At 35.8% G+C, this 10,290-nt stretch overlaps 1 long non-coding RNA gene across 8 annotated transcripts; it reads right to left on the bottom strand.

The window, feature by feature from the left end:
• Positions 1-214: 214 nt before the first annotated feature.
• LOC141708017 (uncharacterized) lies at positions 215-7,622 on the bottom strand. Of its 8 annotated transcripts, XR_012569300.1 has the most exons (11): positions 6,779-7,615; positions 6,049-6,115; positions 5,683-5,768; positions 5,441-5,565; positions 5,022-5,116; positions 3,399-3,471; positions 3,087-3,123; positions 2,260-2,355; positions 1,014-1,202; positions 591-898; positions 215-494 (listed from the first exon to the last, which is right to left on the bottom strand). It is a non-coding gene; the product is annotated as an uncharacterized LOC141708017 (long non-coding RNA). The 8 variants fall into 8 exon arrangements; XR_012569299.1 differs by lacking the exon at positions 6,049-6,115 and having other exon boundaries at positions 5,022-5,349; positions 6,779-7,622; XR_012569304.1 differs by lacking the exon at positions 6,049-6,115 and having other exon boundaries at positions 1,044-1,202; positions 6,779-7,619.
• Between the last annotated feature and the right edge of the window lie 2,668 nt (positions 7,623-10,290).

Here is a 10,290-nt window from a genome sequence, read left to right as displayed (position 1 = left end):
CTCTAACCGATGTTATTTGACTTAAAATATATTGTGTTTCTTTTCAGAACCGATGTCAAATGACTATTTCACATCGGTTTTTTTAGTTCTTTTTCATTTAATATTATTTTACATGATGTCTTTTGTATAGTTTTTTACATCGGTTTATATGTACCATTGTGATGTTAATATTCTGTAAATTGCATGCCATCCTGGTACTATTTACAGCCACAGGGAACCGAAACAATGCAACATCCCAACAAAAAACATTCAAACAGAAGCATAAAGGTACTCATCCAAATTACAATTTTAATACCAAAATATTACTCATACCATACTATACATACATTTCAAATAAAATACAAGTATTCCATTAGCCAACTCATACTATACAATTTTTAAGTACTAAAACCAAAAGCAACTTGCTCTGTGCTGCTGTACCAGAACTCACAGCCTCCTTCCTCTTCAACCACCCTTTCTGCGAGTGCTATCAGTGGGGATTGGAGTAACATCCTCTGAAAAGAGGTAAACAGATAGTCAATTATGTACTCCTTATATGGCTATAGTCTACTCATTTCCAAGTTCATAAGCTAATCAGGAAAAAAAATTACCAATGCGACCAATTTTCATTCATGAACGAGCAAGTGCACGAAGTGCAGACTGAGCACCAGGAGACTTTGTCTTGTTTCCACCTGTTGCAATTTATATATATATATATGTAGCACCAGGAGACTTTGTCTTGTTTTCACATGTTGCAACAGAGTCCTCAGGCTATTTATGACTGTCTCTTCACCTTATGAGAAATGACTCTTGGCCGAAAGAACAACAAGGACCGCATGAATACCATTCTGATCCATCTTGATATATTTAGCAATCTCTTTAAGAGTGGATTATATTTCTGTAGAACAATCAAATAAACCTGCCATATGTATTGCGTAAGATTTATTAGATCAAATAAAGCTTAAAGGAAACTATTTGTTTGTTGTAGTAGAGAACTATGGAAGTCCAACTAGACAACTAGAAAGAAACTATACCAGGCGTGTCAATAACATTAAGAGTCTGACCGTTTTCTAAGACAGTTGTACGCATCTCACATGTGCGAGTAACACCAAATGAGTCGGCATCAGATACAAATGCATCCTCCTGCAATATACAGCTGCCTGTTGCACTTTTCCCATTGCCCTTTTCCCATTGCCATTGCATCCACCCATTTTAGAAATAACCTACTTGAAACAAAAAAATTACAACACAAAGTCTAGTCAGATCCACAAATTTACACAAAGAAAAAATAATCGAGGGAAATGAAGAACAAGATTTCAATGTTGAGAACATAAGTATAACAACAGAGGAGTAAAAACTTGTGCAATTTTTGAGTCATTTTAAGGTTCAAAATTTGAAGTCAGGCTAAAATATCACAGGTTACAAAAGGCATGCTTCAAATTTTTAAGCCAGAAAAAAGTTTAAAAACACTGATTTTACATGCTTTTTATCTGCAGAAAAGATTCTAAAGTGATATAAACATATGATACAACCACCTAAGCATTGGTTAGTTGAGTGTAGAACTGGATGAGTTAGCTCACGCGGGCCAAACTAGGGGTGAGTAAATGAACTGAAATTGAACCAAAACCATTAAAAAAACACCAAGCCGAAAAACCAAAATTATACACCTTGGTTCAAGTTCAATATGGTATTTTAATATAACTAAACATAAGTAAAAACCATATAAGGAATCTGTTAAATATGGTTACATTTATAGACGATTTCTAGGCCATTGATGTTAATCAATCCATAATAGCATCTAGAATGGAAAAAAATACTGACAAATAGTTGTTTTATATAAAAAGAAACAACCAAAGTTGACACAAAAGGGCAAGTCAAGGAAAAAAGAAAACATCTAAAAAAAGATAGGATTACAGAAGATAGAAAATACTCAGAATAACATGCTGCAAATTTGTAAACCTAAATATGACAGCAAAAAAAGAGCGTTCATTCATTCCTTAAAATTTCATTTCGGTAAGCTTCCTGCTCATCTTTTTATTCTCATCATTCATCGAATTGCATTATGTTATAGAATAAGATAAACACAATACATATTAACACTTTTACGAACACAACCCGAAATGACCAACCCTAACACCATAACATGAAGTCTAATAGATTGATAGAGCAATCAATTTCCAAACAAAAAGTTACAAAAATAGTGTAACCAAATATCCACACAAAAAACAAGCAATGAAAACAAGGGTAAGAAAGAAAAGGGAAGGGAAGGGAAGGGGGTACCACAAAACCAATGGCCATAATTAGTCATGCAAGGAACACTAAAATCACCAAAGCAGATTGCACATACATCATCATCTGGTGGAGATACATCATCATCTGCAACAAATTTGAAGTCAGGCTTTCCAGAAACCACCTAAAGCGAAAGGAGTCTGCCTTTCATGCACTTTTGCGAACAAAATCACTCAACTATGAACATGAAGATTTCATTGGACAAAAGAAAAAAAAACACAACCCAAGCATTATAATCCATCTCATGCTGCCAATCTCATTAACTCTAATAGTTACCAAATATTCCTCCATTAAAGGGGAGGCTATTTTTACCCCTACAAACCAAATTTTACAAAACCACATAACTGGTTCCCTTTTTGTATATGCTAATTCCTAACATTTTTGAATGTGTGCTGGATAAAAGAAACATGACATACTTATAGAATCTGAAAAGGCAAAGTAATGTTTAACAAATAATATAAAAAACAACATGATGTACTATACTTAATCAGGATTTAACACATGCAAAGTCTATCAATGACTCCATAACTAACAAAACTTGCACATAGACCTTAGCCCACAAACAGATCATATAAAATTGAACCATGCAAGATTAAACTATAGTTTAGTAATTGAAGTGACATGAAAAAATCTAATAAAAACATTGCATGTAGATTATACCTTTTAAAGATTTAATAGTCATGTGGAAATAGACTTCTAGTTTACTCTTAGTTTCAATTTATATATATATGTAGCTCTAGTACACAGACCAAAATGGAGGTAAAAACAGCAAGTACAGAAATATTATTTCAGCTACATCGGTAAAATATTATACTTACATTATCGTTTCTTTGAAGTAAAACGCTTCTTCCTCATCTGCGATCTCAAAATAATTAGTGTCACAATATTAACAACATTATAAATAACTAGAGATCCTAAAGACTAATGATTTAAACATATACATAAGAAGTCAAATACACAATATAAAATATATTTACTAAGCAGCCTTGTAAATATTAAGAGTACTTTCGACCGCCTCTTTCCTCTTATAAGCAACACTATGAATATCAAGTGAATAAATCATGCATCAATATCTCCAATAAACATACAAATTTTTCAGATTTACACATAAAAAAGTTAAAACACCTGACCCGCATAAAGCTATTCTTTCTAACTTGTCAGAGCCATATGACACCTTCTCGAAACCAAATGGAGGAGAGTTCCCTGCAACAATCGAGAGACAAAGTAAAACATGAAAAAAGAGAACCAGGGAGAAAGAAGGTAAGAGAGGGGGTAAACATATAAATTAACCAACTATATATATATATTGACATCTATAAAATTAAAATTTACTAAAACAATTTTAAAATTGGAACTTAATCGGACGAAACCCAGGTCTCCTTTAAAGCTCTAAAGCTGCTATCAAGGACTAAGCTTACCAATTTGATGCTGGATTTGATGCTTAATTTGGTCAAATTTCAGTGTCGTTTTTGTAGTTTTAAATTAGGGTTTGTAAGAGGGAGTGGTGAGAAAGGAGAGAACGATGAGAGAGGAGATTTTTTGTACCAGTTCTAAATTAGGGTTTATAAAAAGGAATGGTGAGAAAGGAGAGAAAGATCATAGAGACGAGGGAGAGAGTCGGAGGGTTTGAGATGAAGTTGAGGTTTCACAGAGAGGGAGAGAGAGTTTCCATCTTAAGAGAGAGAGAGAGAGAATCGGGGGTGTGAGCAAAAGAGGGGATATAGTTTCAGTCAGAGGGAAAAAATTATATGTAAAGGGGGGAAATAATTTTTTCTATAAAAAAAGGGGGGAAATTTTGGCACTGAAACGGGGGAAAAAGGACAAGTTAATTTAAATTTTTTAAAATTGGTCATAGACAACGGTTTGTAAAAATGACCGATGTCAAAGTTAAAAACGTATATTTGGCAGTTTTTATTTTCAAACATAGACAATGGCTAGTATAAAAAACCGATATCAATATTCTTATTCAACATCGCTTAATTAAAAACCGATGTTAAAAAAACTTTTAACATCGGGTGCATTACGTGCCGATGTCTAAACACCGATGTCGTATCTACTATTTCTAGTAGTGAATAAAGACCATATATCAGGATTGAGGTCATGAATCCTGTTCGAAACCCTGAATATTAATTAATTTCGTAATTAATTAATAAGGGAAAAATCAGCTATTAAGAAGAGTCCCAATAAGGACATAAATCCTTGTAGATTAGCCTCCAAGGGACCTAGAAGGATAATGAATCAGTTTCCTACCACTTAGGACTCCAAATTCCATTCTAATTCTGAGACTTGACTACCAAGTCTCCAACACCAAGTCCAATTCAAGAACTCCCAACATCTATATAAGGGGCCTCACCCCACAAATAAGAACTACATTTTTTGACTTGATCCTTGGCAATCAGCAAGGTACGTAGGCATCTTGTTAAGGCAGATTGAGTCACGAAGCACAAGAGCAGTCAAATCGAGCCACGAAGCTCACGTTCTTTAGTAATAAACACAGTAATTATATACCTTAGTTTTTAATCCATAACACTCGTATAATGACTTACAACCTAAATAAGGGTTTTATATATGTTTGAGATCAAGGTACACCAAATCATCAAATATCAAACTATGTTTGATATTTCCAACTATGTTCTTGATATTTGGTGATGTAGCGATTATATTTGCGTCTACGAGCATATCAAACGTAAATATAGTTAGCATGTTGTTGTAACAATGATTGTTATTGCAGTGGAAGATAAGGGTTGGATTACCTTTGAAAGTTCAACAATTATTTTGTCCATGGGTACACCAATGAGCTCCTCGGCTTCTTTGTTGCATAGAGTCAAACTTTTTCATCAGGAACCATCTTCCACATGAACAATACGCTTGAAACTCAGCATGGAACATAATATTATGCATGGGTGGTATGAGGAATGGTATTAATAGTGTTACAAATACATTTTCAACTTATTTTGTTCGTTTATCAGTGGCACTGATGTCATTTAGATTTTACAATAGTTGTTCGCATGTTTTTGAGGGGATCATAATCTATGTTGTAGAATGTCTTTTTAGCATCACTTGTAGATAACAGCACCCTCTCTGAATGTTGAGAAAATAAGCAAAGGACGATATATCAATATTATGCATAGGTCTTTAAGTTCTAGATGTAGTAAAAAGTAGTTGTTGGTACCTGAATATTTTGCGGAAAGTAGACCATTTATGACAACGAACCCCCCAACATTGCTTTACTTGGCCAATAACTCCAGAAACTGAGTTGGATTGTCCTCCCATAGTGCCACAACCAGCTTTTCACTCCTATTGTCATCAAAGCAGTAACCAATATTTATAAATATGGTCGTTCATGTTGGGGTTGGAATATACAGGTGTGTATAAATATTTTGGGCACAAGTAATACTGTTAATTGAATCTAACCGGGCATCAGTCAGGTAACATCAATTTTCCGTGCTCCGTTAGTTCGGGTTTCCAGCTGTCTGTAGTTGATCACCATCCCAGCGAGTCTACATGCACGAAAATATTGGTTTTGGTTAAATAAAATAGCATGATGGTTTTAAAAATTGAGTGTTGGCCTATTAACTATGAAGCATTTTACATCGGCAACACAATTGGGTATTTGTCCGAATTCTTTTAGTTGAAATTTGTATCGAGGAATTCTGTCAGTGTACATGACCTTCTAGATCTTGATTTTGTAGTAGAAATTGATTGCAAGATCTCTGTTAGTAATTTTGTATAATGCAGGCCCAGGGATGACCATAATATTTGATATGCTATAGCCTTTACCTTCAGACAGAAGCGACAGAAAAATATCCTTTTGATTGTTCCGGACGGTGGCCAACATGTGGTTACCCTGTATTATTCATCAAAATGCGAGAAATTGATGGCCCTATTTTATGTGAAACCCTTTTTTCCTTCGTTGACACTAAAAAATAGACTCCCCAATTATAGTATTCATTTAAAATTATCAATACCACACATTGTCAAATCACACTTATTTAACATCAATGTCTTTTTTGGCGATACATACAACGTTTACCAGGAAAGAAATCCACAACACTGTCGCTTGGAATGAAATATGTGTTGTAATTTATCATGGGAAGGATCAACTAAGGGGGACATATTTACACGAGTGTAGAAGAGTTGAAGATTTGGTGCCCCCAACCCGCAAAACCGGATTGGGAATTTTCCAACTTCATATGCAGCAATAGTAACTTGGCTAATGAGCTTGTTAGGGCCCCATGTTCAAAATTAAAGAGAAAAGTGAGCTAACCGGCCCCACCCATGATAATTATATGGTTTTTCAGTCATAAGCAGGGCATATTGTGCTTATTTGCACACTTAGGTTTAAAAAGTAGCCGATGGTATGATAGTTCAACCAAGAGCATAATAACATGACATTATTAAAATGTAAGAAACTAAGATAGCAGGAAACAATAATTTGAGGAAAGTGGCACGTATCATATAACATGTAGTAGCACAGATATCACAGGAAATGGCAGGCACAAATGATTACCTTAGGAGCTCCCACCATCATCCAAAACAGGACCACTGCGACGTATCTCAGGCACCGACCCTGTAGAATAAATTTACGAGGCGTTGGTCAGGAAGCCATGTGGACTTACACAATAACAATTTTGAGCTGAATGAATCAACAGAGAGAATATAAATGAATCTCAAACATAAGTTATAATTCTGCAGGACATATCAAAGCCCTGCCGAGTGTTATTGCGCTGGCACTTTGTGCCCTGTGCTCTTCCACCATCTCTTTGGTGAGGTAGAGTTTTGGTTTCCCTCGTTTTCTAGGAATTGATTTTATCAAAAATTGAAAGGGCGGTGTGCAGTTTCCCGGTGTTTCTGACGATACAGACAACCACAAAAAACCGCAATTCAGCCTGCAGATTAATGCACAAACAAGCCTCGGTGAGAAGGTGTTCAGAAAAAAGAGCCATTGATGGGCAGTTTTAATGTGCCACAACAGAAGGATGATTGCAAATTCAGTCCAAATCAGCTGCCACAAAAGGAAAGGCCGCATAGAAAATGACTGTCCAAACTTAGATCAGCCACCCGAAAAAACAAATTACAGCTACACGTTTGTGGCCAAACTATAAATAATCTCAGTAACATATTGATGCAACTCAATGGCAGCATTTTTTAGCAAGTGCTCACTGTATAATACAAATTTTAAGATTTACATCATAATTTTGAAGTCTGCTCTACAGCATTTTTAAAAATAGCATTATATAGCTCTAATAATTTACTTATAAAGCATGATTTGCGTATCGGGTAGCCGAAATATTTTATAGGCGTAACCTCAAGATATAAACCAATAACTTAATCTTTCTGCCCAACAAATAATTAGGTTGTTGACTCTTTCAAACCATGCCATCAACTCAATATAGAGATTATGGAAAACGTTGAAATCATGAGCTTGAGTTAGTTTACAGGCTGCAACTCCTACCATTTAAATTGAAAAAATACTAGCTACCACATTGATTTAGATGCCACCTGTTCAAACCAATAATCTCACATTATATAGTTGGCTAAATTCTATTTTAAAGATGTGTAAACGTCCCTGCAAAATCTGGTCAGAATTGTAGTTTTTGCACATCTGTAAAGACCACCGGTGGATAACTTTGCGTGCTTGTACCACGCGTGTTCGAAACCCTAGAACTTTCTTATAAATTATACCTATAAAAATATTTAAGTCCTTGTTGTGGAATAAAAATTAGGGTACGTTAGTAATTAATACTATAATTAATCAGTTTTGAGCTTTAATGGCTGTTCTCGCATTTGGGACTGTCGGTCCTCGCAAGATGCTTATGTATCTCTGTATTATAGAGAATCAAGCCAAAAACGCAGTTCTAGGTTGAGGGTTAGAGCCCTTTATATAGAGATGAGCCTAGGGTTAGACTTGTGTTGGGAGACTTGGTGGACAAGTCTCCAACTTACATGGTAATTAAGACTCCGGTTAGGAAAGGAATTCCAGATCCTTCCTTATAGGAGTGTGTGTTTGTTTTGGACACATGTATCTGCTCTTTTAGTTGTATCGGGCCTAGCCCATGAACAACTCATGTTCGTGGACCTTGACGACTTCTACTAGTGGACCTTGACGACTTCTACTAGTGGACCTTGACTACTTGGGTCGTCTTGAGTCTGCTATGAGCTTAGACCAACCTGGTCTGTATTGGTCTTTGGACCAGAAGCCCAAGTGTAATTAATGTGACATTTAATGTGTCTATTGGATGTATATTCTATCCATATAATTCCCCCCCAACTTCCGGGGTAACTACTTGAGTTTCCGCGGAAGTTATAATAGTCTCTTAGCGACTCGGGGTACTTTCAACCCTTCTCGGGTATCGACTTTTCATGGATATTGTAATAACCCCAATTTTTGAGAAATTTTTGAAACCCTTATGAATAGTGTTTTTGCTGAATGAGAAAACTTTTCATGCCACACTATGTAGGGGTTCTGATATGGATATTCTGAGATTTTATTAGTACTTTATATGGGATATAAGTGTATGTAAAGATCGTCAGAATCCAAATCCGAACACTTTGATTTTTCCCGGAAATACACTAGATACGGAAAGATTTGAGAAAAAGGTAACAGGATAAAAAGGATTTAAATTAAAGGATTATAGGAGAGGATCATAAAAGGAATATAATATATTGAGAAAGGTTAAGGGAACCTAAGTAATAAGATCCCGGGTATGATCCCTCAAACGATAAACGAAAACGAAAGTTAAGCGAACCGTATAACAGATCAGCGGTCATTAGGCAAATGATTAGGAAGTTAATCAAGGGGATTAGTGGGGATGATGTCATCCAGCCAATAGAAAGAGGACAAGGAGGGGAGGATGACATCATGAGGATGACACAAGCATGACAAAAAAGGAAGGAGATGTGGTGACTTTTTAACCACACAAAATCAAGGGCAACTAGGTAATTTACTAAAACAAACACAAAAATCAAACCAACCAAGCCAAGCAAATCATTTTTCATCAAAATCAAAAAGAAACCAAGGCATTGTTCTTCATGCTCTCGGCCAAAACAGAACCAGCACACTAAAACTGCTGTATCTCCTTCATTTCTCACTCAAATATTGTGTTCTATAGCTCATTGGAAAGGTATTGAGATGACCTACAACTCTTGTTCACAAGTATCGTCCAAATAATCATGGTAAGACCCTCATTTTTACAGTTCTTTAAATCGGACTTTTAGAAACTTCAAAGCCTAACTTTGTGTTCTTGATTTCTTTGGAAAGATCAAGCTTGTAGGAGGCTCCCTAAGGCTTCCTAGCAACTTAACACCTCCCAAGGAAGGTATAAACTTCAAACCCTAGCCTTTACTTTATTTGTTAGTAAGTTTAATGGTTGGTGTTGTGAAATGAGAAGCATGGATTGTGATTATTAGTAGTTTGGTTTGATTTGGAAGTGTTTTGGTAATTGAAGCTTGATTATAGTTCATAGGTCTTGATTGTGGTTGTTTGAGTTGAAAACCTTGGAGATTATGGACTGATGTGGTATGGTTTAGGTGAAGTTTTGTTGTATTGATGGTTATGAGTTGGTTGGTGGTTAATTGGAGTAGTTTAAACATTGGTAATCGCGTAAACATAGCCGTCGTAACGTCCGATTTTCTTTGGACTGTTTTTGTGCATAACATTAGGACCCGAGAACCCCCTGCTAGATTATGACCACTGCCATGTTTAGATAGATCATGTTACGAGCTTCGTTTTGATATGTAGTTCGTTCGATTCCGATGCACGGTTTAGGAGAAACGACCGTTTCAAGTAACGGCGTTTCGCGAACGAAACTTTTCCCCTCGCCTTACTTTGAAACATAGGTTAAAGACCAAAAAGGGTTAATTAATGTATGAAACATTTATGGTAAGTGTGTTAGGAAGTTGGTAAGACACTCGCGAAGGAATCGCCTTAAAACTCATAAAGGTTAAATTATTAAAAATGGTGGAGCCGAGGGTACTCGAGTGACTTAAGAGAATCAGTAAGCGCAAAACAAGCGTTAGAGT

The sequence above is a fragment of the Apium graveolens genome, chromosome 2 (assembly GCF_009905375.1).
Source record: "Apium graveolens cultivar Ventura chromosome 2, ASM990537v1, whole genome shotgun sequence".
Classification (NCBI taxonomy): Eukaryota; Viridiplantae; Streptophyta; class Magnoliopsida; order Apiales; family Apiaceae; genus Apium; species Apium graveolens.
Note: the sequence above shows the minus strand (reverse complement) of the source record. Positions and strands in the feature narration are given on the sequence as shown.